Genomic DNA, 23,576 nt, shown 5'->3' with positions numbered 1-23,576 from the left:
ACCACCACTACCAAGAACAACAAAAAAGAAGGTTAATTTTTCATACAGATTTCAGGTTTTTGACTGCTGTCCTGCGTTCAGCAGTAGCAGTCATTTTTTCTCCTTAGTAGCTGGTGCAGTGCTGTGGTTTTGAGAGTTCCAGACTTTTGAGGTTCCAGACTTTCAGCCTGGAAACAATGCTGAGAACACCAATGTTTTTAGTTGTTGCTCAGTAATGTTTACTCTGACCAAGGACTTTCTGAGCCCCATGCTCTGCCGGGGGGGGGGGGGGGAAGCCGGAAGGAAGCAGAGACAGGACACCTGACCCAAACTGACCAAAGAGATATTCCATACCACAGAACATCATGTCCAGTATATAAACTGGGGGGAGTTACCCAGAAGGGTTAGATCACTGCTCGTGTCAGGCTGGGTATCAGCTGGCAGGTGGTGAGCGGTTGTATTCTCTTCCCTTGTTATTTCCCTTATCATTATTATTGGTGGTAGCAGCAGTGGTTTTGTGTTATACCTTAGTTACTGGACTGTTCTTATCTCAGCCTGTGGCAGCTACATTCTTTCGATGATTCTCCTTCCCATCCCTCTGGGAGCAGGAGGAGAAAGTGGGGGAGAGTGAGCGAGCAACTGCGTGGTTCTGGGTTGCCAGCTGGGCTTAAACCACAACAAAATAACACGGTGGATGGATGACGGCAGAGCGGTGGATGTGGTCTACCTTGACTTCAGCAAAGCATTTGACACAGTCTCCCACAGCATCCTCGCAGCTAAATTGAGGAAGTGTGGTCTGGACGATCAGGTAGTGAGGTGGACTGTGAACTGGCTGAAGGAGAGAAGCCAGAGAGTTGTAGTCTATGGGGCGGAGTCTAGTTGGAGGCCTGTATCTAGTGGAGTGCCTCAAGGGTCGGTACTGGGACCAATATTATTTAATATATTTATCAATGATTTAGATGAGGGAATTGAGTGTACTATCAGCAAGTTTGCTGATGACACTAAGCTGGGAGGGGTGGCCGACACGCCAGAAGGCTGTGCTGCCATCCAGCGAGACCTGGACAGGCTGGAGAGTTGGGCAGGGAATAACTTGATGAAATATAACAAGGGAAAGTGTAGAGTCCTGCATCTGGGCAGGAACAACCCCAGGTTCCAGTATAGGCTGGGGAACGACCTGTTAGAGAGCAGTGTAGGGGAGAGGGACCTGGGGGTCCTAGTGGACGACAGGGTGACCATGAGCCGACACTGTGCCCTTGTGGCCAAGAAGGCCAATGGCATCCTGGGGTGTATTAGAAGGGGGGTGGTTAGTAGGTCGAGAGAGGTCCTCCTTCCCCTCTACTCTGCCCTGGTGAGACCGCATCTGGAATATTGTGTCCAGTTCTGGGCCCCTCAGTTTAAGAAGGACAGGGACCTGCTGGAGAGAGTCCAGTGCAGGGCAACTAAGATGATTAAGGGAGTGGAGCACCTCCCTTATGAGGAAAGACTGAGGGAGCTGGGTCTCTATAGTTTGGCGAAGAGGAGATTGAGGGGTGACCTTATTAGTGTATATAAATATATAAAGGGGGAGTGTCACGAGGATGGAGCCAGGCTCTTCTCAGTGGCAAACAATGATAGGACAAGGGGCATGGGTACAAACTGGAACACAAGAGGTTCCACTCAAACTTGAGAAGAAACTTCTTCTCAGTGGGGGTGACAGAACCCTGGAACAGGCTGCCCAGGGAGGTTGTGGAGTCTCCTTCTCTGGAGACATTCAAAACCCGCCTGGACACGTTCCTGTGTAACCTTATCTAGGTGTTCCTGCTCCGGCAGAGGGATTGGACTAGATGATCTTTTGAGGTCCCTTCCAATCTCTAACATACTGTGATACTGTGATATTGTAACTGTGCTAACCTTAAAAAAAACAAACAAACAAACCAAAACCTAAGAACAAAACACCACCTAGTTATGTAAATTAACAATCTAAATTCAAAGAGATGCAGAAAGACTAAAGATGAAAATAAATCTTTACACAAGAACAATATAGGGCAAGAGTGCAACCTTTGATCCCAACTTCTTCAGCTGCTTTTATATTTCTCTTCCTACCCCTTTCTTACTGGGATGAATAGTGTGTACTTATTTTTCTCTGCAAAGTTTACACAAGCATTAAAGATTCACTTCAAACAAGAAGTGGTAGCTCTTATTTAAGATCCATGTTTGTATACAGTCCACAGCAAGCTCATAAATCAAACTGATATTTCTCCATAACTCCTCTCAAGCTATTCTGCTCTCTTTTCTAATCCAAAGAGGAACTGTCAATCATCTTTATGGGTCAATTTTCAGTTTATTATTTTGGTTGACTAACAGGCTTTCTTGCTAGATCTGACTTATACTTGCCATTGTAAAATAATAAGAAGTGATGCCTCAAAGTATTTACTGCTCTGGGTTTATTATAATGAAGTGTTGCTCACAGAAAGAAGCAACATGCTTCAGTGAGGAAAGGAGACTTCCCCAGCTACACATAGCTATGGGTTAGGGTCAGTCTTCTGCAATTTTTCACTATTAAATAATAAAAACAGTATGCAAAAATGGCATAATACTGTTGCCCCTGTTTCCCCCCTCCTGAAAACCAGAAGGCAAATTGACAAGTTATGTAAAGGTCTGCTATGCCAACTTTAAGGATCATATGCACTACTAGGCCATTACTAGGACAACATAAAACTCACAAACCATTGCTAGAAAAACACTTAATTACCAGCATGTCTTTATTTTCTGCATCTCACATCACTCTGCAAGCAGCTACAGAAAAGGTGGCAGCATGCTATTCTCCCTAGTAGTGAAACCTATGAGTAAGTCTGCAAAACTCATTCAGCTTAAGTCTCCTAAATAAACTCACTGTGTGATAGAAAAATAAGAGAATAGAAGTGGAGAAGGCATCTCGAATGTTTTGGAAAAATAATCTTAACAGGAAGATGTTACAATGCACTTCTTTGAGAATCCTGAGATAGTGAAAGATCTCAAACATGGAATTGCTTATCAGGAACACAGTTTATTAAAGAGCATATTAAAAATCACAGAAGCCTGTTTGTTTAGTTTTGCAATAATTTTGAAATGTGACATCATTTAGAAGTATGAGAAGCTCATGAACTCACAGCAAACCTCAAGAACTTCAATCAGAAAGCACATATTTATTGAAAGGAAAAATATTTGTGTGCCTGAGGCTTGCTTTAAAAAATATTATAGAAGATTTATAAAATGCTATAAATTGGCTCTAGAGATAGGTATAGCCAGGTTGCATTAGATGGAGTTTGAGGTGGTTTTGACCTGGTTAGCAATGATTACAGAGCCATCCTTTGTATTGCTTTGCAATTTCACTGAGATGTATCACTTGGAAGCACAACTGTCATCTCTGAAGCTTAGATATTTTAGCTTAGATATTGACAAATACGTACCTAAGCCAGTATTTGGCTGTTGCTAATAGATGAATGGGGAGTGCAGGGCTGGAAGTCTAATGAGGCAGACTAGAAAGCCTGGACTTCTGCTACAGGAAAGACGAATTGACCAATTCAGAGGTGATGGGGGACCTAAAGATACTTTAAAACATTCAGAGCTATTTTTATTCCAGTCTAATAGCAGACCCATAGCTTTTGGCTCAAAGGGTTTGACTCAAAATTTTAGACCTTTCATTTCACATGTATGTCACAAATGATAGCAAGGTGCTGCCATTGGTCACAGCAAAACGCAAAGGCAACCTTCTAACATAGCACTAAGATACTGTCCATGGAGAGGAGAACTCAGCACAGTATCATTCTGTAATCCTGCAAAGTTATACTCAGTTTAAGTCTGGAAGCAAGATGTAGACCTCTGCAAACGGTCATAAAAATCTTCACCTTCCCATTTCAGGTGCAGTAACAGTCTTTATTGCCTTTTCATAGTAAATTAAATTTGCTCTTGCTGCATCCAGTAAACCAATTACACTTAAATGAATTTGGAGATAGCCATTAAGTGTATTTGTAAATAGTTAATAACACCTGTATTGCACCATAGAGCCAAATGCTGAAGTTGCTTCAGCAGTTAACCTTTTCAATGACTCTTCCCAATAGAAATGGAAAAAAATGTGTCTTTTAACAGGCTGATACCAAAGGCTAGACTTCTACAGCTCTTGAGTACAACTGCCTGCCCCAGGGGAGAAACTTGAAGAAACAAGAGCACTGTGTAGATGAACTGCTCTGGACCCAACTGTCATGGTCTGGCAGGCCTACCAGCTATGCCACAACAGTAGAGCTGGCAGCAGCCACAGAGGTACTCAGGACAGAAGTAGGCAACTTGAAGGGGAGAAAGGAGGGGGCTAGCTGTATTCACAGCTAAGGTTGTTTATACAAAACCTGTTTACCCTGAAATACAGATGCACCCTACATTCATGCCACCAGCTTGTTGCTCTTAAGGATGGAAGTGGGTTACAGGGTCCCACTAGCAACAAACAGCTAATTCGTCGAAGTTTAGAGATCTATTCCACTGAGGACGTCATAATATTTTCTGTTCATTCAATTCTTTTTGCCAGTACTAGAGAGCATGGGAAAGCAAAATCCTGCAGTGGATAATATCTGCAAGGTTCAATCCCACAAACAAGCTATTTTACGGAAGTAAATGGATTGAAGTGTGGAGCATTCAGCTGCTGAAATACGAGATTTCAGTAAGTGACTTCATGAACAAATTCTTCTGAAACAATTGCAGAAAGTGAACTAACAGCAGAATAGTTGAATTAACTTCTCTAGAAATCGCCCACAAGCCTTACCCAGGGGTGTACATTACTCAAATAACATAGAATCATAGAATAGTTAGGGATGGAAAGGACCTTATGATCATCAAGTTCCAACCCCCCTGCCATGGGCAGGGACACCTCGCACTAAACCATATTACCCAAGGCCTCGTACAACCTGGCCTTGAACACTGCCAGGGATGGAGCATTCACAACCTCCCTGGGCAACCCATTCCAGTGCCTCACCACCTTAACAGGAAAGAACTTCCTCCTTATATCCAATCTAAACTTCCACTGTTTAAGTTCTAACCCATTACCCCTTGTCCTACCACTACAGTCCCTAATGAAGAGTCCCTCCCCAGCATCCCTATAGGCCCCCTTCAGACACTGGAAGGCTGCTATGAGGTCTCCAGGTAGCCTTCTCTTCTCCTGGCTGAACAGTCCCAACTTTCTCAGCCAATCTTCATATGGGAGGTGCTCCAGTCCCCTGATCATCCTCATGGCCCTCCTCTGGACTTGTTCCAACAGATCCATGTCCTTTTTATGTTGAGGACACCAGAAATGCACACAATACTCCAAGTGAGGTCTCACAAGAGCAGAATAAAGGGGCAGGATCACCTCCTTTGATCTGCTGGTCACACTCCTTTTGATGCACCCCAGGATACGGTTGGCTTTCTGGGCTGCAAGCACACACTGCTGGCTCATGTTCATTTTCTCATCGACCAACACCCCCAAGTCCTTCTCTGCAGGGCTGCTCTGAATCTCTTCTCTGCCCAACCTGTAGCTGTGCCTGGGATTGCTCCAACCCAGGTCTATTACCTTGCACTTGGCATGGTTAAACTTCATGAGGTTGGCATCAGCCCACCTCACAAGCATGTCAAGGTCCCTCTGGATGGCATTCCTTCCCTCCAGCGTATCAACCGAACCACACAGCTTGGTGTCATCGGCAAACTTGCTGAGGGCGTGCTCAATCCCACTGTCCATGTCAGCGACAAAGATGTTGAACAAGACCGATCCCAACACCGATCCCTGAAGGACACCACTCGTTACTGGTCTCCAGCTGGACATTGAGCCATTGACCACAACTCTTTGTGTGCGGCCATCCAGCCAGTTCTTTATCCACCGAGTGGTCCATTCATCAAATTGATGTCTCTCCAATTTAGAGACAAGAATGTCGTGTGGGACAGTGTCGAACGCTTTACACAAGTCCAGGTAGATGACATCAACTGCTCTACCGCTGTCCATCAGTTCTGTAGCCCCATCATAGAAGGCCACCAAATTGGTCAGGCAGGATTTCCCCTTGGTGAAGCCATGCTGGCTGTCACCAAGCACCTTGTTGTTTTTCATGTGCCTTAGCATGCCTTCCAGGAGAATCTGCTCCAAGATTTTGCCAGGCACAGAGGTGAGACTGACTGGTCTGTAATTGCCCGGGTCATCCATTTTCCCCTTCTTGAAAATGGGGGTTATATTTCCCTTTTTCCAGTCTTTGGGAACTTCACCTGACTGCCATGATTTTTCAAATATGATGGCCAGTGGCTTAGCAACTTCATTCGCCAGCTCCTTCAGGACCCGTGGATGGTTTTCATAAGGACCCATGGACTTGTGCACGTTCAGATTTTTAAGATGGTCTCAAACCAGTTCCTCTCCTACAGTGGGCCCAAGGTCATCATTCTCACAGTCCCTGCGTCTGCCTTCCAAGACTTGGGTGGTACAGTCAGAGCCTTTGCTAGAGAAGTCTGAGGCAAAGAAGTCATTCAGAACCTCAGACTTCTCCAAATCCTGTGTAGCTAGCTCACCTGAGAGCATACTGAGGGGGCCTATATTCTTCCTAATCTGTTTTTTATTTGCTATGTACATGTAGAATCCCTTCCTGTTATCCTTAATATCCCTAGCCAAGTTTAATTCTATCTGGTCCCTAGCTTCCCGGACAATAACCCTGTACTCTTCCCAGGCCGTCTGTCCTTGCTTCCAGTTTCTATAAAGCTCTTTTTTCATTTGAATTTTCCTCAGCAGCTCCTTCTCCATCCAAGAAGGTCTCCTGGCCCTCCTGCTGCACTTCCTTCTAGTTGGGATGCAACACTCCTGAGCCTGTAGCAGGTGATCCTTGAAGACCAACCAACAGTCTTGAGCCCCCCTGCCCTCTAGGGCTATATCCCATGGAACCTTACTAAGCAGGTTCCTGAAGAGGCCAAAGACTGCTCTTTTGAAGTCTAGGGCAGTAAGCTTGCTGCACGCTCTTCTCACTGTCCTAAGGATCTCAAATTCAACCCTCACGTGGTCGCTGCATCCAAGGCTGCCTTGCAGTGCCACATTTCCAATGAGCCCTTCCCTGCTGGTGAGCACAAGGTCAAGCATGGCACCTCTCCTTGTCAGCTCCTCTATTACTTGCAGAAGGAAGTTGCCTTCCACACAATCGAGGAACCTCCAGGATTGCTTGCTCCGGGCCATACCGTCATTCCAACAAATGTCAGGGTGGTTGAAGTCACCCATGAGAACAAGGGCCTGTGAGCATGAGGCTTTTCCTATCTGCCTATAGAATGCTTCATCCGCAGATTCCTCTGGATCAGGTGGTCTATAACAGATCCCCACAGCAATGTCTCCCATCGCTGTTTTCCCTTTAACCCTAACCCACAAGCTCTCTGTTAACTGCTCACCTATCCCCAGAGTTCCATACTCTCCAGCCTATCCCTAACATAAAGGGCAAGTCCCCCTCTGCGCCTGCCAGGCCTGTCTTTTCTAAAGAGTCTGTAACCTTCCATTCCAACACTCTGGTCATAGGAGCCAACCCACCATGTTTCTGTGATGCCTATATCATAGTCCCGTAGACGATCACACATCTCTAATTCCTCTTGTTTGTTCCCCATGCTACAGGCATTTGTATAGAGGCATCTGAGCTGAGCTCCAAATGCACATTATAAAAGTTTTTGTTCTGATTTTAATACACAGATTAAATACACAGGGAGGAGGAATTAATTCTTTATTTTCAAAACCAGTACACCATACTAAATATGTAAATGTTTAATTACACAAATTTGCTTAACTGACAAATTACAATTCAAGCTGCAGACAACCTGCTGCTTTTTAGGTATTGCTTTTTTTGTTTTTTTTTATTTTAAGTACACCACTATCCTCCAGCATAATGTTTGATTTATGATAGTGGTACTGTGGCAGTTTAAAGTTTTATCCCCACGTATCTAAAAAAAAAATAAAATCAAGATAGAACAAACATCTAACTAGGAATGACACCAAATGTCAACATGCTAGCAATTTATATGAGAAACACTCTCATATGGGTAGCGCTGCAGAGGACCAGGGTAAAGCAAAATAGATGAGTCATATGCAGGGTAAAAAGGCTACCTGGGGATGATTCTATAATATTATTTTTATTGGTGGAACCTTAGTCACTCACACTCAGCTTTTATTCCCCCCAAAACAGAATCAGCACGCCTTTTCCCCCACTTGGATTTGACCTTGTTCACCAGCACATAGCCTTCCCGATAAGCAATTCTAATTCAACTATACAAGTTTCACCATTTCCTATATTTTTCAGACAAGATTAATGTGGCTTATATCTATGCTCAAGACCCTTGTAAACTACAGTGATCCTTCTGTACAGGGAGGGACTCAGAGGTAAAGCAGTATGATTTGGGCTGTCAGAATTTACACAGCATGAGCAGGAACTTAGAGAACATCACAGCAGAGCAGACAGGTACAGCAATACTGTTATATTAACCTTCGAGTTAATAGCAAGGTAAAGTCACTTGATAATTATTCAGTGGCCAAGAAACCTTGCCAGTCAAAAAAGGCCTTTCTGGTCATGATGCTCCACCTAGTCACAGGTAAACAGAAGCCTGCTGTGCATGGGGAAGCAGTCCTAGCAGACAAGATGCATATAACACTGCAAAATCCTCTGCACAAAATAACAAGTTTTGCATTTTAGCCCATCTGCTGTACACACACCACCACACAGTGTGCTAGTCACATCAGGGAGGTCATAGCCCATACTTACAAGGAAAATGAGCTCTTCTCTGAACTCTGTGCCATTCTTTCACATTTATAGATTAACACAGAGAAAACTGCATAGTCACCTCCACCTTAACCCCTAAGGGAACACCACACAATCTCTTTAGGGTGATCTCGTTACTGTTCAGGAAGATGTTAGACATTGGAGAGCAAATCTATTAGATTGCTGATTTTACAGCAGAGGACTATCTAGATGCTCTCTCCAAAGGGTAAGTTTAGGCCTTTTTTGATAAAATCTTTTTATTTGCAAGAAAACGCACAAAATTTTGATCTTCCAATTGATCTGACAGATAGTTTTTTCAGATTTGGATGTGAAGAAAAAAAGCAGCAAAAAATGTAATAGGGAAAGCTAATCAAAGCAAAAATACTCACAATCTAACAGTATCCTGTAAAATAAGTGAAACCTTGCCAAATTTTCCTTTTTTGAGACAGTCAAGAGGGAAAAACAAAACAAACAAAAAACAAAACAAACAAAAAAAAAACCCCACATAAAACTATTGTTAATGTCATAAAATCCTGTATTGACATTTCCAGAACAATTGTCTCAATATTTCCCCCCAAAGTAGAGGTTGCTTTGCTTTGTTTTGCTTTTTTAACTCATCTACTACTGTAGAAATAAATCAACATTAAAATTCATATGTAGTCCAAAATTGGTTTTCCACTGGATTTGACTTGGAGAAGAACTTGGAACTCTGAGCTTATTTTAAAAGAAAATCAAGTGTTGTGTCCTTTGCAAGGCACTCAAATCACATGAATTTAACTAATATACCCTAGTAGCAGCAAAAAAGTAAATTGGCAGGGTTAAAAAAAAAACCAAGGCAATCACATTAAACTTCTCACGACAGTTGCTCTGGTGTAAATGCCTGCCTAACAGAGGATGCCAACTGGAAGTCCCAGCACCCAGCCTGTTTACTAGAAGTTGATGAGGATTAACCACCTTTACCAAGCACAAGGATGCCCTCCCAGCAGATCTGCATAGCTCCTGTACCTCTTCGATCCCCACATATATTCTAACACTTGAATCGTGTCCTCAGTTGGATCTTAACCAGTATTCTGACTGTAGCAGACTTCTCAGCACAGTCCTAATCACATCACAGTAACCTATGGGGCCAGGCAGGAGAGAGCTCAGCTCTCTACTGGTCTGGCATAGGAGAAGCAGCTCATGGCATCTGCCACAACCACAGCTAGCAAGTGGGACTAGAACAAATGACACTGGGTGCAGGGTGACATCTGAAGGGGAGAAAAAGCCCCTGAAGCACTAAGTCTCTGGGAGAGGAAGCACTATAAACTGTTTCTCTTTCCTTGTGGAAATGTTACGAAGTTCACCCTTGCCACCACTATTTCTCCAAAGGCAAAACTCCACAGAAGAGAGGCTGACTAAACCTCCCACATTCAGTCTGTGGCTACAGGCAAGCTTTTTGGGCTGAAATAAGAGTCTGAACATGTGTCTGTGATCGGAGGCCATGCAGAGGGAGTATCTGAGCCTCAGGCAGCCCAGTGTACTCCAGGTGAGCAAAGAGCAGAGCAGCTTCTGTCTCCGCACTTCAAATGGTATAAAAAATACATCCCCACTAATGCTACTTGTTCTGGTCCTGGGGCTAATGGCAGAGATTGCTGTTTCTGCTTTTTCTGATCTTTGTAGAAGCTTGTGCCATGAGGGCTTTAAGCCTCATGTTAAAGTTACGCAGAAATTGAGACTTAAAATCTGCACCAATAGCTACAGATTTTAAGTCGCAGTGATTGGTCTGCTGTGACCAGAAAATACTATATTAAATCTGAGTGCAAATAGTTTTATCAGTAATTCAGCTTAGTTATTCGCTTTACCCCTCACTTTGAAATAACTCTTTAAAAAGTCATTACAACTCATAACAGAAGTGTCGTTCTCTTATCCAGTTTTGAACCAAGGTGCCCACCTACCAGAAGAAATCAGTAGGAGTTAACTGGGTCTGTTGAAAAGGGTGGATCAAAAGTGAGTCTCTGCTTGCTTGCATTACTGCTGTGTAAAAAATGCACTATAATTAGGTTTCTATATACACAGATACCAAAATGGGGTAATTACACCTGTTCCTCTCAAGAAGCCTTAGTACTATTCACTAGTTAATTATCCATCTCTGCTTTCGTCAAAATAAAACAGCGGTTCTAACAAGTATTCATCTTCAGCCCTTGGCTGCTTGACGGGGATTATTCAGTACCTAAAATGCAAGTTGAAGTGAATTAGCAGTTGCACACCTTTTTTTAATTATTATTTTTAAAGGTGAAATGCCTGTCTTGAGTTGCAGGCTTTTTCAGAGTAGTCAGATTCTGTTTCTTTACACTACCTCAGACTTGCAGTGAACTACTTGAGGGAACAAGAGTGAAGGAATGAGAACTGCCCACACAGCTGAGGGATGAGCAATTTAACTTCTATTTGCAGGCACAAGCTTCTATCTCCTCTGCTAAACACCAGCTTTTACTGTTGAGAGGCAGTGGGCCACATCTATTCTTAAATGACTTGTTTTGTGGTGGGCAGATGCAGACTTAACTTTGAAGAGGGAGAAACTAATAAATATTTAAAAACACCCACAGGTAGCCTGTGAATAATAGTTAACGTCTGTTCAAGCTACAAAGGATGCTTCAGAGACAGAAGGCCATAGGCAGTTTGCCCTTCACCACTTGCACAACTTTCACTTCAAACACAAGATGCTTCACTTATCTTTCCACAGCTGCTAACTGCCAATACAATTTGTCTGCTTGGAGTAGCGAAATGGCCCATCATCAATGCCTCATTAAGTATTAAGAGCTGAAGCTTCTGTCAAGAACCATTTGAAGTGCAATTTCTCCTACTCTGGCAATAAGATTTATATCTGCAAATTTGGCGTCTTAAAATTTCCCTTCTAATGATACACAGCAACATACCCTAAGCAAGCCAAACCAAAGCCTTTGACATATCCCAAGCAGCATCCCCTTTCAAGCTGACTTTATATGCCATCTGTATTCCATGTGATTGAGACAAAGAGTTAAACTTGGGTGAAAATGAGTGGGAGAGCATTGTTTCAAGTGCTCTTCAGAATCAGTTGGTTTAGTTCATTTTTTTTTTATTTTTTTTCCTGAAGGCAAGAGAAACAGTATAAATGTATAGGACCTAGAAACTTAAGACTGAATGAGATTTGGATCTCCTCTTGTGACTCTGGGAATCAATGCCTGACAATTGACAGTCTACCAAGCACAGGTAAACACCTAATACAAATTATCTCAGTTGAATTTGGTCACTTAAATATTTTGGCAAGCTGAGTTAGAGATAAGGCTTTAACCTGCCCTTGTTCAAGAAAGCAAGTAAAGCGAGAAATACTGGGAGCTTTCCCTGAAGTGCCACCAAGTTCTCAAAGATAAACGAATCTCTAAAATGAGAGGGAAGAGGCACCCAGACAAGTTACAGAGGGAAGCTGTAATGATTTCATCATCTACTATAGCACTACTGCCAAGTGATAGTTTACAGCCCTGCCACACTGCCCACAGGCTTGTTTTGCCTAATGCTCAGGACCCAAAACTCAAGACAACAGAAGGTAATCAGAGGGTGGATACTTGCTAGTGGACTCAACACCTCTGACTTTTGTAAACTTGCCTGTAAGGTCACAGGTACAATTTCAGTTTGGCACAGACTTTAAACCATTGCCGATGAGCTTTGTATATATGCAGTGGTCTTCCTCAGGGCTATTTAGAGAGCAGAGGAATTTATATGTGCAATTTGACCTCAGTAACATCCATAGAATAGGCGTATATCTTTCTAGAGAGACTGAAGTGTGTATATATCCTCGTACAAAGCTTAGATATAAAGGAGTCAGCTGACTAGATTGGCTATGTATGACCTTGCTTCCAGATGTTGCGAAGCACAAAAAACAATGCTTGAATCGGAATCCATAATGCCAGTCATTCACGTGAGGAGAATGAAAGAGGCATTTCTGGTAAGAGAAGCTCCGATATGGCACTTGCATGAAAAGCCAGCCAAAAAGATACTTGCATCTCCTCATCAGGAGAGACCACAGGCATACTGCAGGTTCCTCATGTTCTCCCTCAAAATCAGTCTCCACCTGCTCCAACAGGTGTGCTTCTCCCTTATCAAGAACGCAATATGCACTCAAACCCTCAACTCCTCTTAAATATACTTGGCACAAAGTCTACCAGTCCCAAACCAAATAAGCAAAACACTTCCAGGAGAAAAGTGGAGGACACTCTGTGGAAGGAATTGCTGCAAGATGTTATTATGATGGACCACAAAAGATACATCTTACCTGTTGCTTCAATAAGAACTCCTGGTTATACACAAAAATTTTCCCTCTGTTTGCAAGGCACTAGACATTTCAGAATTAAAACCCAAGCAAACTAAGAGACTTTAGGTGATGTAAAATATGGCACAGATTATGAGTGAGTGAAAAACATGCCTTACCTTTCAGTTGCATTAAGTCATAGATCAGTCTTTTTTGCAGGCTAATAATAAAACATTGATACAGTCCTTAAAGTATAACATGAAACTACCATTATTCTGGTCACAACTCATACATATTGAAAAACTCTTTCTAAACATTGCTATGTTGCCTGTCAACTGCAAGAATCTGTTTTCCCAGTGAAGCATATTAAGATAAGACTGAGGGATACTCTGGAACCAGTTTTCACCCAAAATATGCTGATGTACATACCTAATGGATATACAGTTCTGCTTGGAATAAAATAATTTTGAATTATAGCATGTGTACTACTAAGAAAGCAGAAAGATGAAAATTCAGTCATTAACCAACTGCTTTATTCTTCCAAATCATCACGAGAGCACAGGAAACTATCCAATGAGTAAGTTTATTTTTTAGTTAGAATCTCAAACTATCCTGTGATTGCAATGACTACACCCTATAGCACAGAAAGATGACCACGGATGTCAGAAAAGAGTGTGCTATGAGCATGTTAGATGCATAATGTAGTTCTAAACACTGTAAAGCAGCAGTCAACATAGTATTTTACAGAATATTTCCTTCTAGTCCATTGAAGGTTAAAGATAAGTAAAGCAACGGTTAAAATGTTTGTCACCTGCATTTCATCCTTTTATGTGAAATGATAATGCGACATTTTCCTGAAATTTCAGACTGTGTGTAATAACTTGTTAGAATTATGTGGGAAGATACCTCTAAAGCTTTTTTTTCCCAGGTTATTTTATTTCCTCTATTACATTAAATAAGTTTTAGAACACTGATTGTGAGAAAAGGGAGAGGGAGACAGGAGAAAAGAATAAGCAACTCTCTGATCACTGGCATTACCAAATGCAGAAAACACAGGTTTTTAATTTAATGACAGCTCCCAGTGTAATTGTTGCTTCCACACTGACTACTCACCAAAATGACAGTAAGAGATGTTGACACAAAATAGCAAGCCATGGCACAAAGCATGTAACACACATAGAAAAAAAAAAAAAAAACCACCTGGGAAAGGGTGTAATAATGACAGTTCATCATCTTATTTCTGAAACACCAGAGTTACTTGTGGATGGATGTCATTCCTTTCACCAAGCCACTCTGACTTTCCTAATTCATTTTAGTTCCCTTCCCTTTGATCTTTCACTTACTCTAAACAAAACGAAATACAGACTAAAGGGCTGAAGGTATTATAAACTCTAGAGCTGCCAAAGATAGCTCAGACAGTTGCTGTAAATGGAGGGCTGCACAGCATCAGGGACCCCACACACGGTATTAGGTCAGATGAAAATACAATGCAAGAGCCCAAGTTCAGGTCTTCAAAGGCATATAACTCCTAATGAAACCTCTGTGAGGCAGGACACCTGATTTTGAGGAACTGGAACAGAAAGGTTTTCATCTGAAGTCAAAGTCCCTAAGTGACCTCTCAGCTATGCTGAAGCCTTTAGTTATTTACCAAATAGAGGTACTATTTACTGAAAAAAAACAAACAAAAAAAAACAAACAAAAAAAAAACAAACCACAAAGCTACAGAACAAAATAAATTTGAGAATTTCACAAGAATGGGTATTTTCTTAATCTTTCTCCTGATACCAATGGAAATTAAAAATATACTAAAATTGTGAAACACTGCACTCATAACAGCATCCTTTATCCCAAAGCACCTGAAAAGCTCCTCTGTGCATGCTTCTTCATGAACACCACAGCTGGTTTTTCACATCTTAGCAATAAAAAATATTAAGAGGAGAATTTTGGGTTTAGAATATCTTTTCTCAAACATAAGCAGTCAAGTCTTCAGTCTAGAGTTACATAATCCTCTAAAGCTAGAAGATAGCCAGTAATGAGTGCAACAAATAAAGAACATTTATTTTGTCTTTTGCCTAAAATTGCATATCCCCTAGAGCAAAAAAGAAAAAAAATCCCTAATGCTGAAGGAGATTTGTTCAGAACTGTAAATCAGGGACTTCCAAACCATCTAGCAACATTTGTTCTTCTTATCCTCCACACCATCTTTGAGGTCTTCCACCCAAGCACAGATGTAGGCAAGCCATGATTACAATAGCTTGTGAAATCTGTCAGATCACAGAACAAGGTGGGAAGGAAGGCTGCAAATTTTCCTGACATTGAGGGCATTAAAGGACAGTTTGGAGTTCCTAAGAACTCCCAAGTACAAAGGGAATCCACATGGAGGCTATAGCTCTGCATCTTCTGACAGTTAGGAATGCTTAATAGAAAATACAAACCTGATCAAAAAAAGAATCGCCCCACAGCCCTAAAAACAAATCCAGCTCTAATTACATGCTTGCAGTAAAACTCAGCTGTGCTCATACACCAGCTGAAGAACTGGAAAAAAATCAGGTGAAGACAAAGATGCAAGGTTTCCTCACCACTATAATCTCAGTTTATCAAAATATAATTAAATGATTTAGACAAAAACCAAGCTCAATTTGTTCTTCTTTCTCAGCAGATTAGAGAAATTGTACTCAAAGGAGCTTGTTAAGCAGCAAGCAACATTTCAAGAAAAGCATTTAACAATCTGTTACTTACACAATGCCTTTCCAGCCAAATTGCACCTATAAAGTTATAATAGAACTGCTTTGGAATAAAACAAACATGAGTTGCGTATTTTTATTACATATGAGGTGGCTAAAGTCTTATAATTCAATTAGTTCACATATACAGTTTCCTTTCACTGCACTGTATGAAGCTCTCCAGCCTATCGCAGGTCACACAATTTCTATCTGTTTGGCACCACCTGTAGCCCAAGTTACAGGGTAGGAATCAGGCTCAGCAATGAAGACCTACCTGGGCAATAGTGTGCACTGTTAAGTCCACCCCTCGATCACGGGCCCATCTATATCTTCCATCTCTGCCCTGATGGCCTGCAGACCGTGGCTCCGTACCCTTTCTAAGAGGTCACTCAGGCTGGCAATCAGGGTACTCTCTTCCACACCTGTGATATTCACTTCACCATGACCTAGCTCCACAGCTTCTTGACCCATTTTTCAACCAACATCCTCTTGGTCTTATTTCAGCATTCCTTCAACAAGCCTACAAACTTCCAGTTTGTTTGCCCAATAATCGATGGCAAGAGGTTAGACAGTTTGGGCTGTCAAATAGCGCTGCCCAGATTTCTGGCTTCTTGGATATACTTCTCTCTCTGATCATTGTAAAGATGCAGTTGCTCTGTGTGTTGCTTCTGTCTGTCCTTCCATCTCCATTGTGCAGGAGCATTTCTCAATGTCCACTTGTTGCTTGCTGGTCCAATGGATAAAATATCAGACTGAAGCTTGAGAAAATATCCAAACTCATATTTCCCTTGTCCAATTTTCATGTCCAGTAAGTGTGGGTGGACTGCCATGTGATCTATTTTTGCTAGCCTTAATTCAATAGATTTCTCAGCCTCATCAATGGTTGTGCACTTTTGATACATAGATGTTCGCAGAGTTGGTGTCCTACCACTCCAGCAAAATTTTTTTATCTGTTTACAATATAAGATTACTTTTAAGTCCGGTACATTCAGTGTCAAAAAGTTGGCATACACAGAATAATGAGTTTGCTTATCACCACCCTGTGGACCTAACCTTCCCATGGGTTTCTAAACATCCCTTTTTTAAGTTTGCTTTAAGCTTCAATAGTCATTTTATACTGTGACAAGTTGGTGGTTTCCAAAGTGCTGTCACTAGCCCAGTTCCCCGTTTCCGAGGACAGGCTGGGCTTTACAACAGCATCATCCATGAGCAGAAAGCACAAGGTCCCAGTGATCAACACAAAGAGGCACAAGGGACCACAGTTAGCTCTTCCACTCAAGTGGTACATTTGGCCTAGAATGAGCAACAACGAACAGAGAAGCAAGGATTAGAACCACTCTGCCACTCATTTCCACAGTCAAGCACTTGCATTAGGGTTACCTTCAGATCAAAACTTTGCTCAAGGTATTCTGTCCTTTTAAAGTGGAATATACTCAACCACAGAGTAAAGAACCCAATACTTCACATCACAAGTATTTCTTACAGTCAATGCCTTGTCAACATGACCTATGTCTGGGATTTCCATTTACCCATGGGCAGCACTGAGGTACACTTTTGCATCATTTCGTACTCAATAATTAACACTAAATATTGCTTGGTCTTCTTCTTTCATAAAGGGTCACTGGTACAATGCAGCATAGAATCTTTTTGTCTCATGAATAGTCAATCCAACATCTGTTCTGCCCTTCTACAAAGTACATTAAGGATTAAAAAAAACCAACACCACAAACAAACAAAAGAATTCTTCCTCCCCCATGTGTGTTTTCAAGAAAATCCTGGTGTTTTGGTTAAACCTTCTACTGAAACCTGCATTCCAGTGGAAAACATATTTGTGTTTATGTGGACACATATTTGTGCTTACCCATATCAAGTGGGTGGCTGAAGAATAACCACAGAATAGGTCAGATCAATTAAAAGCAAAGTGATCTTTGCATTATTGAAGCTTGTTGTTCAGTCACGTATTATCCAGCATAAATTATGAATTGCCATTTCTGAAGCATCAGGTCATTGTTGTTATGTCCTCCCACATTAACTTGCAAAGTAGTCCTGGATGATCTGAAGACATCAGACATGCTCTCCTCCATGGCCTTGTCCTTTCCTGTCACTCAGTACGTGATGGTGCTGCTGTTTTCAAAAGTTGGGTAGAAAGTACACATGGATGTGTGGGCAGAAGCACAGGTACTGTCATCCTGAACAAACATAACATATACTGCATTTCTTGCTTTTGGAGAAATAGAGTGGGCACCAGCAACATTTTTTTCCCAAAATCAAAAGACTCAAAGTATTATGAAAATCTATGAGGAAGAATGAAATGCTAGTCTTTTTCTATTAAATTTCAGATGTACTCTAAATCAGAGAAAGTTTTTCTACTCGTAACTTGCATTTGTAAAAGGCTTAGGGAATTGCAGAATATTCAGGATTACAAAATAGCAGTATTAGTTCTCTTCATTTTAGTTAAGTCATTATTCAGCCCCCCTCACCATAGTAATATCAAGCCTGACAGGTGCTCCAGGCAGGGAGATATCTAGCTGTTGAAGACCAAAACATATATTCAACTTTAAATGAATTGAGTCTAGGTCAAATTTAGTTTCCCTGGGTTGTTAGAGGTAAAATAATTTGAGGAGTCATTGTATTATTCACCTTGTTATTAACAAAATAGATAAAAATGGTTACAGCAGAAGTTCTAGAGACAGAATTTCACTATTCCCCCCCTCAGTTCTGTGACAACTTGTTGCAGGAACTCATATGGGTCAATTATTCCCCCTGCTCCTTTTTTAAACCTTTCAGAAGAAGATGCAACACTAAGCAGAGATTTCAGCCGTTCTGCCTGAGCTTCACATCTGTAAAATGGTAAACGTAGTAAATGTCATTAAATATCATTAGATATTTTGTTCAAGTAGTAACCAGTCGTGCATACACCAAGTGAATTGCTAAGGCAGTATTATAAGATCGCAATTCATACATTTTATTGCTATAAAGTTACTAATTTAGCTTTCTGTATTTTAGGATGGGTGATGTCTTCCGTGCTAGCCTACTGTGCATGGTAGAAAGTGAGAATTTGGAAAAATCTCCCTAGGAGCATACTTTGCATTTTCATCTATACTTACACTGTTACAGACAAGCGTAAAGTTCAGAGAAATAGCAGCACAAGGGAGGAGATAATGAGGGGTTTGTGAGGAGCCAAGACTTTGTGCCTCAGAGGCAAATAGAAGTGTCTCAGGCAGATACTTCCCTAGGACTGAAAACATGGAAAACATCTCCAATAAAACTTCGCCAATGGGACTCCCATTTCAGATTCCCTTTCCCTTACACCTTTGCATCTGAGGCTGGAAAAAAAAAAAAAAAAGTCTGTTAAGGGATAAGAAAACAGAGGATGCCCTTCCCTGATCTAGCAGTCATCTGCTAATCATTGCTTTAAACTGTTCCACCTGTACAAAGTTTCCCCAGTTTCATCACCTCCGGTTCTGAGAATAGGTATTATACAAGAAAAAAAAATCAGAGATAATCATATATTTCTATGAATTTCTTGATTCAGAAAACAAGGATGTTGCTATGGAATGTCAGTGGCCCCTCATTCTGCTGTTTGCCTTATAATAATGGCCATCACACCCCTATGAAAAAACAACCTCAAATAAGAGCTGAGAAAAACAGAATCTAAAGGAATACAAACATGTGTCTCAGGAGTGTCATCTCTCTTGTTACTAGGCAACATCATAATTCATCTAGACAGAGTACATATTCGAGAACATCCCCAAGCATCTTAACAATTAAATACATACTTAAAATTTCAGTTGAAGATAATACAGATCCCATGTACTGCTTTTTAGATAAAACAGCATTACCATTATTCAATCAGAATTATTGTGATTCACACCTATAGCCTTATACTAACATCTTTCAAACACTGCTGGTTTTGATCCTCCAAAAGGTTTCTGTCACAATCCTCCAAGAGGTTGAAAAAAGGCAAAGGTCGTCTACAGATTAATTAACACTGTTTTCTGAAAGTCTATACTAAATCTGAGATAAGGGTAGTTCAACAGAACACAGCTACCTAAATGAACACCAGTTTTGTTTTAAATCAATGCTCAATTAAATATTTCCTGCAGTCTTAACCATTAATTGCTTCACAGTAGAACAAATAACATTTTACTGCCTGTAGGCTGGTAAAGAATCCATTTCCTTATTTTGTAAATGTTTAATTTCCTGACATGGTCACACTTCTTCCTTGCTCCTGTCCAAATACATTCCAAGAGTGAAGGGATGATATGATTATGTACATACAGAAGTAGAAAATGCATCTTTTGGACACACACAAAAAAAGCAAGTAGAAATATTGGGGTAAATAACAGCAAGTGAGGAAGTGCTAACTCTGATCAAAACCCACTAACAGTCTCTAATGGTTTTTTTGTTCTTTACCTGTGAAAGCATCCCAAACTCCTTTTCGAATTTAGAAAGTTATCCAGTTTTCATAACCAGAATATGTTTTTAGAATATTTAAGCCTCTTTTTATATAGTTTGTAATTACACTAAGATGATAGCAGCAATATTAACCTCCAAATGTTAAAAAGAGGGAGTAACAAACATCTATCATAAACCAGAAGGTAAATATTTTGTATCCAACGTTTCCAATGCCCAAATCATGAGAGAAGTTGCTTGTTGCAATTAATCCTGCAGCTCACAGAACAGGAAAAGTCAAAAAACAATGCTGGACTTCATTCACAACATATGAAAAGAACTAAAACATCTGCTCTGCTTAAAATGAAAGGACTCATTTTTAATTTAGAAACTTCGTGCCTTCCCTATGTCGTAACATCACCAGTACAAACCCCTGCTACTACTTCATTTCTGCAGAAAAACCTCATGTGCATGCTTTAATTTCCTCCTTCCCAGAGCAGTGAAATACCCTCCTCTATCACTTTCTCTTCCAGCATGTTGCTCAGGCTTCAGAAACACACAGGCTGAAGGACTACAGCACCTCCCACCTTCAAACAGCTCCATTGACCCCTCGTTTGTTGAGATTAGTTTGCTCACAGGTTGCAAAGACTGAATTGCATCAGCTTCTGTACTTGATCCATTACCTATCCCACCCCATGCCTCTCTGAAAATCTGCATTCATGGCTTCCTGCAGCCTTTATCTATAATAGACTCTCCTCAACACTTAATTACATCAATAATAGAGTTGCAAACTACACATTGCTGCTGCTTCTTATCTTATGTAGCCCATAAAATGTTACAGGAGATAAATGATTAGAAGTGATGGCACAATTCTAAATGGCAAAAGGTAACTAACCCTGATAATACAGGGTACAGTATGCTTTTTAAATAACCTTTATTTTTTAATTTTTATTAAAAACAATGATAAACAGCGAAAATAACTCATGCAAAAAATCTGATGCTTGAGACCACGACTTCAACAGGTAAACTGTGGCTGATAGTCCCAATGAACTGAGAACTCTGAAAACACAGCTTATTCTATTTTATCAATTAACAATTTTGTCACACTGTTGCAAGTGCAAGCTGCAGCACATGAGACCCTTGTCTCCAAGCACTGTTAATTAGGACTTTGTAAGGTTTCCCCAAAACTGGCAGTCTTAAAAATAAAAGTTCCACATATCTCCAAAATATTCTTCTATTAGTAACCACCAAGTAATTTTTTTCCACACAAACATCTAATGAGATGTCACCAAGACTGATCCCAGTGGGCTGAGCTAACATAGGTTTTCCCTGACTGATACAATTTAATTTGCTTAAACCAATTTTTATGCTGTTACCTACTTCAGCGCTGTTCTCTGCCTCAACCCCACTCACATCCAAGATGAGAAAGGAAAATTTCTAATCAAAACACACTTGTTGGGAAAACAAAACACTTTCAGTAACCGGAGAAATTAGAATTCAAATCTTAATTGGAACCTCAGACTTTCTCACACTTTGCAAGACCATACGCAAGCATTCTCTTTTTACAATCAGAGCTGCAAAATACAGGTAACTTCATAACTCCTAGCTTCAGGTAGCTCTAAAAACGCCTACTTAGAACAGAAGTTTGCTAGAATCCCTTGAGCCATTTCAGAGAATGGAAAAAATCTGCTTTTCATAGAATCACAGAATGGTTTGGGTTGGAGGGACTTTAAAGCTCATCCAGTTCCACCCCCCCTGCCACAGGCAGGGATACCTGCCACTAGACCAGGTTGCTCCAAGACTATTCAACCTGGCCTTGAACACTGCCAGGGATGGGGCAGTCACAGCTTCTCTGGGCAACCTCTGCTAGTGCCTCGTCACCCTCACAATGAAGAACTTAATATCTAGTCACAGGCAGTCCTTTGCTGTGTCCACATCTTTCATGACAGAAGAACAGCAAAGAAATAATAGGACAGATTTGGAATCAACACCAAGGTAAGAAGAAAGGGCATAAAATCTTCCTATGAAGAAACTAGAGCTGAAGTTTTAAAAATCAGCAATGATTACATATAAGGTAAGAATTTCCACCTAAATAACCATTAGACCAATTATCTCTTCAAAAAGATCAGTTATCACTCCAATTTCAAAAGCCACAGCGGCATCAATTTATACAACATGCTACTCACTGAGATAAACTCATTATAGACAAAAGCCTTCAGTAGCTTTCTGGAGGGTTCTACAAGGGACAGCAGTCACATTGCGTCAATAAAGTATGTCCATGAAGCACAAACAGCACCATGCATAAGACTCGACCTAAGAAAGCCAAGCTACTTAGAGGTCATCTTTCTACCTGTCTTTTGCACTGACAGCTCTTAAAAGTCCTTCCCTCAGACCAGACAATTCTGCCACATGTGGAATACTATAAACCTCAAAGCCTGCCATCCATAATCAGCTTTGACTCTGGACACTGTAGGGTAAGTTGACTAGATCAAATGAAGGTCATATTCACATCTAAAATTCACACAATAGAAATAGATAAATCCTATGTTACATAGCATATTAAAGCAATTGAACTCAGTGAGAACACAAACTTTAAGATCTTGCTCAAGCTTGATAAAAGGTCCAGCCTTAATGTAAAATCAGAGGCTACATTTCTATCAGCCTGTAAAGGCTTTTTAGCTGTAACCACTCTGATGACTAGTGGCTGTTACTTTACATGGCTCAAGTTCAACACCTTACCTTGTTACCTTTCCAGAACTTGGGAACACCCTCCCTGAAGTTTTTTCTTAGCTAAGCCATCTACAACCTAATAAACAGCCCAGTGATCTTTTAATCCCCTTCCTGCATACAACAACGGTGAAATATATCCCATAACATTACTCACCTCTCACCATTGCCTTGCCACATGACCTGGAAATGAGAATCTACAGCTCTCTGATGTTATTGCTTCTATCTGGAAGAGGCATACACTACCCAAGTGGATAAGCTACCCCTGAAACTTTGTTAACTCCTACGTTTACATCCACAACCAGGAACCACCAGCCCAATTTACTGACCATTTAACCTAGCCAATTCAAAAGCAGAGAACATCTACCCTTTTAATTACTTAAAGCTGTAGAGGTGCACCAGGCCAGTGGATGCAGTCCTCACTTCAGCCATAGGGAGGGGGAAAATTTGTCTACAGATGATCAGCAGAGTCCATCACTGCTGCTAGAGAGGACACAGGAATCATTCATTTGGTTTAATTATGCAGGAGTCTTATCACTGATGGAGAGCTTTTAATGAAACTTAAATTAAAAATTAAAAAAGAAAAAAAGAAAAGGAAAAAGAGAGATTTCCACATTCTGTCTGAACTTCTGAAGTCAGCCATGTTCCTGCTTTTCAAATAGCAAAATTCAGCCAAAGTATTAAAACTCAAAATCCCTAATTCCAGTCCTCTATGTCACTGTTCTTACACCTCCATAAAGTTCTGATCAA

At 40.9% G+C, this 23,576-nt stretch overlaps 1 long non-coding RNA gene across 1 annotated transcript in view; it reads right to left on the bottom strand.

The window, feature by feature from the left end:
* The window catches only part of LOC133221219 (uncharacterized), a 143,976-nt gene extending 120,756 nt beyond the window's left edge, over window positions 1-23,220 (bottom strand). Inside the window, exon 1 of the long non-coding RNA XR_009727938.1 lies at window positions 22,984-23,220. This is a non-coding gene — a long non-coding RNA (uncharacterized LOC133221219). The remainder of the gene's footprint in view (window positions 1-22,983) is intronic.
* Between the last annotated feature and the right edge of the window lie 356 nt (window positions 23,221-23,576).

The sequence above is a fragment of the Neopsephotus bourkii genome, unplaced genomic scaffold, assembly GCF_033783945.1.
Source record: "Neopsephotus bourkii isolate Nb327-2 ecotype Australia unplaced genomic scaffold, CSIRO-AGI_Nbou_v1 NB_1524, whole genome shotgun sequence".
Taxonomy (NCBI): Eukaryota; Metazoa; Chordata; class Aves; order Psittaciformes; family Psittacidae; genus Neopsephotus; species Neopsephotus bourkii.
The sequence above is the reverse complement of the archived record's forward strand: the minus strand, read 5'-3'. Positions and strand labels throughout refer to the sequence as shown.